The following is a 12043-nucleotide window of genomic DNA, read 5'->3' as shown; positions in this document are numbered from 1 at the left end:
CTGAGTCACTGCTTACTTTGCATTCTCTAATTATAGCTCGAATGAACTTTTTACTCACAGTAATGAAAAACAGAGTGGCTACTATGTGTTGCTGGCTTGAAACTTGGCAGAAATCTTTTTTTTAAATTACCATTTTTCTTTTCCTATGCTAGTTTCTTCCCGGACTTTTGTTTGTTTAATAGGTGCATATTATTCTACTTAGTTTTCTTGAGAAAACACAATAATTACTTCATGCAAATGACTATACCTTTTAAAATGGAGGCAAACATAGCAAACATCATTAAAATATTACATGATTTGAATGGCCTAAAATTCCTCCTGGGGATGACATAAACAACTTCCTTAGTTCATTTTCAGCTTACTGGATATCTTGATGTAGGTGCTTCATCATGTGCCATCAAGTTGGTGTTGATTCTTAGCAACTGCATAAAAGGATTTTCTCTCCATATCCTTGCCCTGACCTTCTCCTTATCCATTCATCTACTCTTGCTGAAATGAGAGCGTGGAGGACTACCATTAAATTCCAGGTCAGGGACCTCAACCCTTTTAATTTAGAAGAAGAGCAGACAGGAGAAGCAATTCTCACATCTTGACATAAACTACTAATAAAGTTAGAAACTTCTAATAAAGTCTAATAAAGAATCTTAATAAAGATGTGGCTTCTTCTTTTAGCCCATAGCCAATACTAACCCTAATCCTTATACTGTCTTGGGGACAGAAAGGTTCACCATGCTTGATAGGAATTTTAGAGATGGTATTTTGATAGAGCAAGCAGCTGAGAAGTTGCACCATGATGGATGACACTTTTATTTTATTATTACAGACCTTTGTTGTCATGGTTTCTTCCTTTCAGCTATAATTTTGATGTCACTATAAAGAGCCTTCTCGGGAATCTATAACAATAAGATGGGGGGGGGTCCCCAATCAAAATTAGAAGAATTTTTCCCCTACACCTTCTTTTTTAAGTCATCTCTGGCAATCCTCCTCCTCCTCACTCAACAATACGATGTCTTGGGGCTTCTGGTTTGCTCTCTGTCGCTGCCAGACGGTCCCTCGGGACCGCCAGCCCCATCGCCTGTAAAGAGCCGCCTTTACAACGGAAAGGCGGCTCGAAAAACTCCATTTCCATAAGGAAATGTGAGATAGAGCTGGTGAGGGCAGGTAGAGCTCTCTGCGAAGCCCCCAAAGTTTTTTTTTTACTTTTGGGGGCGAAGCAGATGAGGCTCCCTATTTCCCTCGCCGCCGCTCCGGGCTTTGGGAGACCTCTGCCTTTTTGCAGAGCCAGGCGACGAGAACAAGCCTTTTAAAGAAAACTAACAGATTAATTAAAGAAGATGAGATCCGGACCTGTGACCCTAAATCGCAAGTATTTTCATTTATTTTTTAAAAGATATTGAAGAAAGGAAAAAAGAATTTTTAAAATTTTAAAAAGTCCTTCCATTTCTTAATAAGCCACAAAGTAGCGGAATAAATACTGCTGGCTACAATTGAAGAAAAAGTTCTATTTTTATGTTTTCTCTTTCCTGGAGATCTGATACTGATCTTGTTTGGAAAGAAGCTTTCTTTTCTTTTCTTTTCTTTTCTTAAAAAAGAGTTTGTCTGTGTGGAAGTATGGCATCTGAACTTACAAAGCCAGATAAACAAGCAGTGGGAGGGGGGGGAATTCCCCTATCTACAAACTACGTGAACAAGTTTTAAACCTACAAATTCAGAAAAATGATTTTAATTTAATTGAATTTCTTTTGGAGGAGATTGTAAGAAGGGATGAGATTGTGAACCAGAATCTTGAAAAATTCAAGCAGGAAATTAAAGAATTGGTACAATCAAAGTATGATAATTTGCATCGAAAGATTGTAAAAATGACTAACAGTTTTTCAGAAATTGCTATAAGGTTGGATATAAATATTAACTTATTAGAGTCTAAAATGGAGGAAATTGATGTCAACATTTATAATTTGGACAATAAAATACAAAGAATTGAAAATGATTTGATAAATACTCAAGACAATAGCTTAGAAGAAAAATCCAAAATGGAAGCTGATCATAAGACTTACAATGTAGAAAATATAAAACAACGGATTGAAAAAGAAGTTTTAATGATGCAACATACCTTCACAGAATATGCGATTAGACTGAGAGGATTACAGGAAAATAACAGAGATGATTTAAAGAAAATAACTGCTGAAATTCTGGCTGGGATTTTAAAGGTTCATCCTGAGGAAGTATTTTGCAGGATCGACAGAGTCTATAGAGTAAATTCTTGGATTGCAAAGCAAAGGCAACTGCCTAGAGATGTGGTGATTTACTTTACAGACAAAGAAATAAGAAATAATATTGTGCAAAAATCTTTTAATTCTACTTTACAACTGTATGGAAGAAAGATTTGGATATATAAAGAGTTACCGCCTAAGATGTTATTGGATAGAAATAAATTTGGATTCCTGGTGACTGAGCTTAAAAAATGAAATATTTTATTTAGGTGGGATGTTCCAGTTGGTGTAATATTGAGATATCAAGGAGAAAGATACCAATTAAATACTGTTGAAAAAGCGGAAGAATTTTATCATAAGATTTTGAAAATGAGCTCAACATTTTTATGCACAACACAAGATAAGCAGGAGGAGTTGGAAATAATGGAAAAACATCGAGCTACAGAGGTCTTGGAAGATGAATTGCCTTTGGATCCTTTAGATGTTTCAGTTGGACTACCTATAAATAAGAGAGAAGCGGTGTTGGATTCTAATGTGATGACTCATCAAGTCACAGACAAGCATGGAAATCAATCAGCTGATACACAACTTTTAGAAAAGAAACATGAATGGCGATCTAAGCCACAAAAGCAAAACCAACAAGATCAAGTTATAGATCAGAATGAAAACCGAACAGTTGATATACAACTCATAGAAAGGAAACCAGGATGGAGATTAAACCCACAAAAAGTCAAGAAAAAAAGAAATAGTTCTCACAAAAACAAAAATTTTTAAACTAGGTAACAGCGAAGCCAGTTATCTAAAAGATGATTGATTACATGAAAAGACAGTTGAGGCGAAGTATTGTTTAATATTATCCTGAGGAGAGTGACAGACCTCTGCAATGCCGTAATTTTGGGATGTGAAAAGGGCCTTAAACTGTTGGATTGGAATTATCTATTTTGGATTCTTTGATAAATGTATTATGTTTATGCTGAGTTATATGGCAAGAGAGCTACGTTGGGGCACGCAGAAGATCTGGTTGTTACCCCATTATGATGGTTGGATTTAATAATCTTGAAGAAAGCCACTACTACAGATACTATATGGAATACAATTATAATGTCACTCGGGTGGTTGTTTTTTTTATATATATATATATACATGAAGATATTTATTATTGATGGGGGCAGATGATAACTGATGATTTCGAACATGCTGTTGGAATTAGGATGTGATGTTACCCTAATATGGGTGATGGAGTTAACAATCCAGTGGAAAGACATCAAAGAAGACATTATATGGATTACAAGTTAAAGTCATTGATTTTATTTACATAAGGGAATATTTTTTTTTAGATGGGTGGGCAGAAGAATAAAGATACCAAGAATTGTTATATATGGAAATTTTGTAGGGAAGTGGGTGGAGACAGGCTAGTTTACTGATTGTTTAGTTTAAGAAAAGGGAAGTTTAAGAGAAATACTTATGGGAGTGGAGGAGATGGACAGACTATGAGTTGAATAAATGTTAAATTAGGATTTATTATATAGATTTATAGTGGAAGGCTGCTTTGAAATGTTATATTAATATACACAAAAGATTAAACGTTAAATTAGGATTTATTATATAGTTTTAAAGTGGAAGGTTGTTTTGAAATGTTATATTAATATATACAAAAGGTTTGATTTAAGAGATATATGTATGGGGAGGAGAAAAAGGGCAGATTATTGCTAAATTGGGAGTTATAATAATATTACTATGCTAAACCAGAAGCTATTACATAATGTTATAGTAGAATGTTATTTTGAAATGTATAGTAAAAGGGGGACATAATAATATTATTAGAAAGAAAGGGTCAGTATTTGGGGGATGGAGTAAGGGAATGGTAAAGTATTATATAATCTGTTATGAATCTGGATTTTACTTTGAAGAAGTCACAGGGGGAGGGGTGGAGAGGGGGAGTTAGGGAGGAGGGGGGAGAAAAAAGGGGGAAAAATCTGTATTTGAAAAACTTTTTCAATTAAAAAAAAATACGATGTCTTGAAAATGGTACAGATCTTCAAAAAGGAATAACAGGCTGTGACTGAAGAGAGCCTCTTTTAGCTTAATAAAAGTAATAGTCAAATCAAATGTTTAAGAAGTAAAAGGCATAACTTATTGTCCAATTGAAAGATAAATTCCAAAACCACTTATTTTTCAACAATGAAGTAATTGGAGCCCCCCCTCCACCCCACCCCACCCCCGCTGAATGGCTCAAATGAAGTAAACTTCATTTACTTTAAATTCCTGACAATTAATTAATTAATGAGCTGAGGTGGCGCAGTGGTTAGAGTGCAGTACTGCAGCTACTTCAGCTGACTGCTAGTTCAGCAGATCAGCGGATCAAATCTCACTGGCTCAAGGTTGACTCAGCCTTCCATCCTTCCGAGGTAGGTAAAATGAGGACCCAGATTGTTGGGGGCAATATGCTATTTAGTATACTGTCTTTGGTGTAAGCTGCCCAGAGTCCTCGGAGAGTGGGCGGCATAGAAATATGAATAATAAAATAAAATAAAATAAATAAATTAAATAAATAGCACATACCTTCATGGGCAAGCATTTTGTTGTGACTCACCAAGGAGAATGACTGGCCAGCTTTCTTTAAACAAAAGGGATAAGCACAGTCATAAAAATGTATAGACTGCAAGAGCATAGAAACATGAAAGCTTCAAGGACTGTTGTAAAAGTGCAGGATTTAAGAAACAAGAAAAAGGGGAATCATAGGTTAAAGCTGGTTTTCCTTTTATTTGGATTGTAAATTAAGATACACAGAGAGAGAGAAACAGAGACAGACAGATAGAAAGAGAGACAGACAGACAGACAGAGACAGAGAGAAAGAGACAGAGAGATGGAGACGGAGGGAGGGAGGGAGGGAGGGAGGGAGGGAGGGAGAGAGAGAGAGAGAGAGAGAGAGAGAGAGAGAGAGAGAGAGAGAGAGAGAGAGAGAGAGAGAGAGAGAGAGAGAGAGATGGCCACTATAAGAAAAGCAATGAAAGAGGAAAGAAAAGTATCACTGATCAACCAGCTGGGAATATACCTAAGAATTTACCGAGGATATTTGAAGAGATGGGAGAGACTGTCATACCATCTGTAACAGCAGCAGTGACAGCTTCCATAGAGGAGAAACTGGTGAATTTGGAGGAAATAATGAATAAGAAATTTGAATAATTAGTAATACAGAAGATGAGTGTTAAATCATGGGCGATTGAAGGAAGACTCGAAACAATGTAACTGTAACTCTTTTATTTAACTCCAGAAACAGCAATGGCAATTCAAACCCGGGCAACCCTTTATATAGGAAGGGGCTGTCCCTGGCTGCAACCACTGACGTGCCTTCTAATTTCCCGCTCTCAGGACTAATTCCTGATTGGCTCATTTGAACTGTACTTGATATCTAACACTCCTCCCCCCTAGTTCAGTGTCTGCCCATCCGGGTTATCTATGCTACGTAGTCGCGTAAGTAGGCGGGTCGCTTGGAGGTTCGACCAGACCTGCGCAGTTCAGTCGTTCTGGTGCCTTCGGGTTGAGAGGTTGAGGTCCGCTGCTCTCTCTGTGTGGGCTCCGGAACTCTCTCGAACTCGGTCTCCGGCGTGGATTCGCCTCCTTCTCCCACTTTACTTGGCTGTCCCCGCCGGCTCCTTTCAGCGCCTGTCGCCTCCTCCGTGGACTCAGGTACGTGCTCGCTGTTATCTTCTTCCGGGCTGGTGTTAGGCGTGTCCAGAACTGGCGTTTGTGTATTGGCCCGCTCTGGTACTGCTTGCGTGTCTTTTCCTTCCCCCTGGTTGTTGTGCTGGGGTTCCCTCTCGACTCTCGTTAATCTTCCCCTGAGCTGGTCGATGTGCCTTTTCCAGTGCTGGCCATCTGTTGTCTGGACCCGGTAGGACAGGGGCCCCGTCACCTGGGTTATTGTTGCTGGTACCCAGAGTGGGTTTCCGCTCAGGTTTTTTGCGTAGACTCTGTCCCCTGGCTGGAACTCTCGGATTCTGCTCGTGGAGTCGGTTGGCTTCTCTGTGCTGTACTGCGGGTGCAGTCTGTCCAGAGGGGATCTCAGCTTACGGCCCATTAATAATTCTGCTGGGCTTCGGTGGGTCGTGGCGCTTGGTGTAATGTGCTGGATGGCTAATAGTTTATCTAATTTGGCCTGAATGTCCCCTGGGCCTAGTCTCATAAGCGTCTCCTTTGTAGATCTCACCATCCGTTCCGCCAAACCGTTCGTTGAAGGTTTTTTGGGGGCGGATAAGGCGTGCCTTATTCCTTGGTCAGCGAGGAACATCTCGAAGGTGTTTGATGTGAATGGCGGCCCGTTGTCGGAGACTATGAGGTCGGGAATCCCATGTGTGGCAAATAGGCGTCTCAATACTTTAATCACTGCATCTGCTGTGGTCGTCGACATGAGCACTACTTCGAGCCACTTTGAATATGCGTCCACGATGACTAGGAACGTATTCCCTTTGCACGGCCCTGCGAAGTCGATGTGCAATCTGGCCCATGGTGTTCCCGGGTTTTCCCAGTCATGGACAGGGGCTGAGTTTGGTGCCGCCCTCGACTCTTGACAGTTTGCGCAGGAGGACACCCACGTCTCAATTTCCTTGTCCATCCCGGGCCACCACACGTAGCTTCTGGCCAGGGCTTTCATCCTCACTATCCCCGGGTGCCCGTCGTGGAGTAATCTGAGTGTCTGTTGTCTTAGTGTGTTTGGAACAATGACTCTATCCCCCCACAACACGCACCCCCTTAGTCCTGACAGTTCATTTTGCCTCTGTTTGTATGGCAGGAACTCTGTGCTTATGTCTTTTTCCTCCGGCCACCCCTTCCAGATCCAATTTAAAATTTGCGCCAGTATTTTGTCCTTTGAGGTGGCCCTCGCGATGTCGGCTGCAGAAATTCGGGCTTCCTCCATCGTCTCGATTAGCAGGGTGGTCATCGCTGGGGCTGGATCCTCCCCCATTTCTGGAAGTGGGCACCTGCTGAGGGCGTCTGCATGGTCGATTGATTTCCCCGGGTGGTGGAGCAGTGTGTAGTTGTAGGCCGCCAGAAACTCCACCCATCTTAGCATTCTGGGCGACAAAACGGGGGGTGTTGGTTTGTCCCCTGCTATGATGCCTAACAATGGCTTGTGGTCGGTTATTAGTTCGAAACTCCGACCGTAGAGATACTCATGGAACCTTTTTATTCCGGCTACTGCGGCTAACGCCTCTTTGTCCAATTGGCTATAGTTCCGTTCGGGTTTTGACAAAGTCCGGGAGAAAAATGCAATGGGGACCTCTGTTCCGTTAGGCATCTTGTGGCTCAATACAGCTCCGATGCCGAAGGGGGATGCATCGCAAGTTAGTCTTATGGGTAATGTCCCGCTGTATTGCACTAAAACTCTGTCTGATGTTAAAAGGTTCTTTATGTCTTCGAACGCTTTCCTCTCTCGCTCCCCCCATTTCCATTCTGCCTTCCTGTCCAGTAGCCGGTGGAGTGGTTCAGCAGTGGTAGCTTTCTGCGGTAGAAAGATATTATAAAAGTTAAGCAACCCCAAAAATGCCTGCAGTTCGGTTTTATTTTTTTGGGGGGGTGCTTCCTTGATCGCTCTCAGCTTCCCAGGGGTGGGTCTAATTCCCGACTCATCTATCAAGTATCCCAGGAACTCGACCTGAGTCTCTGCTAGTTGGCACTTGTCCCTTTTAACTTTGAGTCCCACTTTCTGGAACCTTGTCAGCACCTCCCTCAGCCACTGCTTCAATTGAGCCGTGTCCCTTGCTGATATTAATACATCGTCGAAATATGGGACGACTCCCTCGATTCCCTGTAGGAGTCGTTCCATCAGGCTTTGGAACAGCCCGGGCGCTACGCTCACCCCAAATTGCAATCTCTTACATTTGAATGCACCCCTGTGTGTAACGATGGTTTGTGCTTCCGCGGTGGCTTCATCTACGGGCAGTTGCTGGTATGCTTGTGCTAAATCCAATTTTGCGAAGATTCTTCCCCTCCCCAAGGAATGCAAGAGGTGTTGGACTACTGGTACAGGTTATGCGCTTTGTTGGAGCGCCTTATTTAATGTACTTTTATAGTCTCCGCACAAGCGTACTGACCCGTCCGGTTTAATCGGTGTCACGATGGGGGTTTCCCATTTCGCGTGGTCTATTGGCTCTAACACTCCCTGCGCGACCAGTTTATCTAATTGTTCGTCTATTTTTGGCCGTAGCGCAAAAGGGACTCTCCGGGGTTTGATTCGGATTGGGGCTACCTGGGGGTCTAAATTGAATGAGATTGGGGACCCTTTGTACTTGCCTAGCTCGTTGTTAAAGACCTCTGCGAACTCCCTCATCAGGTCCTCCTCCCAGGTGTCGTTTCCTATGTGATCGACGCCGGTGATGGCTAGCCCCAATGGCTCGAACCACTCCATGCCCAGCAGGCTGGGCCGGTCTCTGTCCACAATCGTGAGGGGTAGCATGGCTTTGAATGTCTTGTAGGCTACGTTGAACTTGCCAATGCCTACCACAGGAATTCGGTTCCCTTGGTAGTTGATGAGGGTGAGGCGCTGTCGTTTGAGGTCGCGGGCTGTGATGTGTGGCAGGAGCTTCTTGATTGTTGTCCAGGATACCATCGATAGGCTGGATCCCGAGTCCACCTCCATTCTGCAGGGCCTCCCCTCGATCAAGACTGTTGCCGCCATCTTATTTGCCCTTCCCGCGCTGGCATGGCCGATCACGATGGTTTGATGGGTCTCGCCTCGATCCGCCCGATGGTCATCGTTTCTTTGTCCTCGCCCAAACGGTTGTCTCTTCCCACTTGTCTGGAATTTTCTGTTGTTTGTTGGCGATCGGGGGGGTCTGGTCCTCCTTGAGGCTGGCTGGGATGCCCTGCAAACCCTCGCTATGTGCCCTTTCTTTTCGCATCTTTGGCAGATAGCGTCCCGGAATCTGCATTCGGCTCTCGGGTGGTTCCCTTCGCATCCCGAGCACCAGGCCTCTCTCTTCCCCTGTTGTCTCTCCTTGCGATCGGCTCGGAGGTGATGGACTTCATCCTCCTCGTCCTCTTCCTCCGAACCCGATTCCACTCTTTCATAGTGCACGGCCGCCTCCTCCTTTACGGGCGGCCCGCTTTTCATTTTCTTCATAGCCGCCGCCGATTTCTGGGAAGCTTCGGTTGCGGATGTTTCTTCCAAGGCCTCCTTGAATGTAATTTGAGGCCGGGCCAGCAACCTACTCTGTAACGTGAGGTCCCTCAGTCCCAGTACTAGACGGTCCCTCATGGCCTCTTCTAGATTCAGGAAATCGCATGCGGCAGCTATTTCCCGCAAGGTCGCCACGAACGCACTGATTGTCTCTCCCTCTCTTTGGTCCCTCCGATAAAACTCATGCCTTCTTACCAGGGATGATGCTTGTGGTGCGTAGTGTGCCTTGAGTATTTCTTGCAACGTTGTCCAGGTCATGGTCTTCAGATCGGCTGGGGCGGCAAGCGCTTTTGCCATTTTAAACACTGCCGGGCCGCAATGGGTGAGGAAAAGGGCCCTCTTCCTCTGCTCTGATAAGCTCAGCAGATCGTTCGCCTCCATGAACATATAGAATCGCTCCATGTAAGCTTCCCAATCTTCCCCGGTTGGGTTGAATGGAGCGGGCGGTGTGATTGCAGACATCACGATAGCCGATGATCTGACCGGTGTTTTGGTGGATCGGATGGGTGGCTGATGATTGCTTGGAGATTGATGTGCAGTCCTGTTCCTTCAGATCCCACCTTCGTCGCCAATGTTAAATCGTGGGCGATTGAAGGAAGACTCGAAACAATGTAACTGTAACTCTTTTATTTAACTCCAGAAACAGCAATGGCAATTCAAACCCGGGCAACCCTTTATATAGGAAGGGGCTGTCCCTGGCTGCAACCACTGACGTGCCTTCTAATTTCCCGCTCTCAGGACTAATTCCTGATTGGCTCATTTGAACTGTACTTGATATCTAACAATGAGATTCATTAAGTTAAGGAAATAGTAGAAATTTTAGAAACCAAGACTGAAGCAATAAGCTAAGACATAGAAAACAATTTAGATAATTTAGCATTGTCAAAATTGAGAGAGAAGGACTTTTGCTTGAAGTTAGACCTAGAAAAACCTAGGGAAGATATAAGGAACAGGATAGTTCAGTCTTACAAAAGTTTTGCAACAGGACAGAAAAAATATGGAAGCAGAATTGCATAATCTTTATAGAATTAATACAAGATACATCAAAACTAAGAAATGTCCCAAAAAGACATATTAGTTATATTATTTTGTTAGGAGGAGAACATTGTACATCACTACAACAATTCTACACCCACATTTTAATACAAAGTTAACGATAAATAACTCTGATGTAATCCTACTTAAATAAATACTTATTAAAATACTGCATAAAAGAAAAGACTATAGCTTCATGACTGACAAAATCGAAGATACCATTTATGTAGAATAAATTGAAGGGAGTGAATTTTACTTTTAAGCAGCAGCAATTTTGATTTAATTCAGTTCAAAAGGTGAGAGAATTTTTGGAAAGATATTAAGGTTGAATTGGAGGAGACACCACAGACACAAACAGGGGAAGCTATGCAAATACAAGAAAATGAAGAAGATACCACTACATTAGGTACCATTGATAGAGACTTTTTGAAATTTATAAAAATGGAATTTAAATACCTAAGGTGGAATATAAATGGGGCATGTGCCCTTCAGAAAAGAAAAAAAGTTATTTCATTATTTGAAGAAATTAAAGTTGGATGTAGTTTGTTTACAAAAACACTTATAAGAAAGAAAAAAAATGTTTAATAAAAACTTGAGAGAGGATTTTATTTTTTGCTTAAGGAGGCTGAAGTAAAGTTTTTTGTACATAAATCCACAATTGCAAGTGCAAATATTTTTTTCTGGTGATTAAGGCAGATATTTGAGAGTGGAGATTAATTATAATAAAATTAAGTTCCTTTTAGTGGGGATTTATGTTCCAAATGAAAATAAATCTGCATCTTTAATGCATATGGGAAAGTTAGTAGAGCTGTCATATGAAAATTAGTGCCTAATGGGAGATCTGAATGCAGTAATCTGCTTACCAAATGGGATAAAAATGATGCAAAACAAACTACCAAAAATATTCCTTGAAATAATAGATTGAATTGATTGATATATGGAGTCTTGTTTTCCCCCCAATGTCAAACTTTTTTTTTTAAATGCAATTATTAATTCCACTCCCTCATTAAAAAGTAAAGCCACCACCATTTCTTCAGGAGGCTGCCAATATGATTTTTGGTTCTTCCTTGCTTCTGTGTTATTATATCAAAATACAAAAGTCTATATCAAAGTGCAAAAGTCTTCCCAGAGAGTGGAATAATATGCATGTTCCATGAGAAGTAGGTCTTGATGTTTCAACAGAACATTCACTTAGATATATTGCATACTACCGTAGTTTTTACAACCTCCAGATTTGTTGATTTTCAGTTCTTATAATTCTTAGGTCTTCATTTTCCAGACAGGGAGTCCAAAATAGCTGGAAGACACCAGGTTCAGGAAGATAATATAATGATGTTGGAAGAAATATCCAGGTCCAGGTCCAATATGGGAGAAAAGCACTGGAAACAAAATGGAGGCTGGAGGCTGATTGGAAAGAAAAGTTCTCTTTTTTGATGAAGTATAACCAGGGGTGAAATGCTTCCAGTTTGGACTGGATCGCCCAATCCGGTAGCGATGATGGCCGGTAGTTCGGAGAACCGGTAGCGATGGCAGCTGGAGGCTCCGCCCACCCACCTTAGCCTCTGCAGCCCATTGGCCCCTCTTGCCCTTCTTTTTCTGGGTGCAGCGCTTCTGCTTT

General features: G+C 42.2%; 1 long non-coding RNA gene across 1 annotated transcript; it reads right to left on the bottom strand.

Annotated features, from left to right (window-relative positions):
• Nucleotides 1-224: 224 nt before the first annotated feature.
• On the bottom strand, nucleotides 225-11882 carry LOC117675351 (uncharacterized). Its single transcript, XR_004594185.3, has 3 exons — nucleotides 11652-11882; nucleotides 4773-4827; nucleotides 225-489 (listed from the first exon to the last, which is right to left on the bottom strand). It is a non-coding gene; the product is annotated as an uncharacterized LOC117675351 (long non-coding RNA).
• Nucleotides 11883-12043: the final 161 nt, after the last annotated feature.

This window comes from Pantherophis guttatus, chromosome 2 (genome assembly GCF_059756535.1).
Source record: "Pantherophis guttatus breed Tessera chromosome 2, ASM5975653v1, whole genome shotgun sequence".
In the NCBI taxonomy this organism is placed as follows: domain Eukaryota; kingdom Metazoa; phylum Chordata; class Lepidosauria; order Squamata; family Colubridae; genus Pantherophis; species Pantherophis guttatus.
This window is presented reverse-complemented; position numbering and strand designations above follow the sequence as displayed.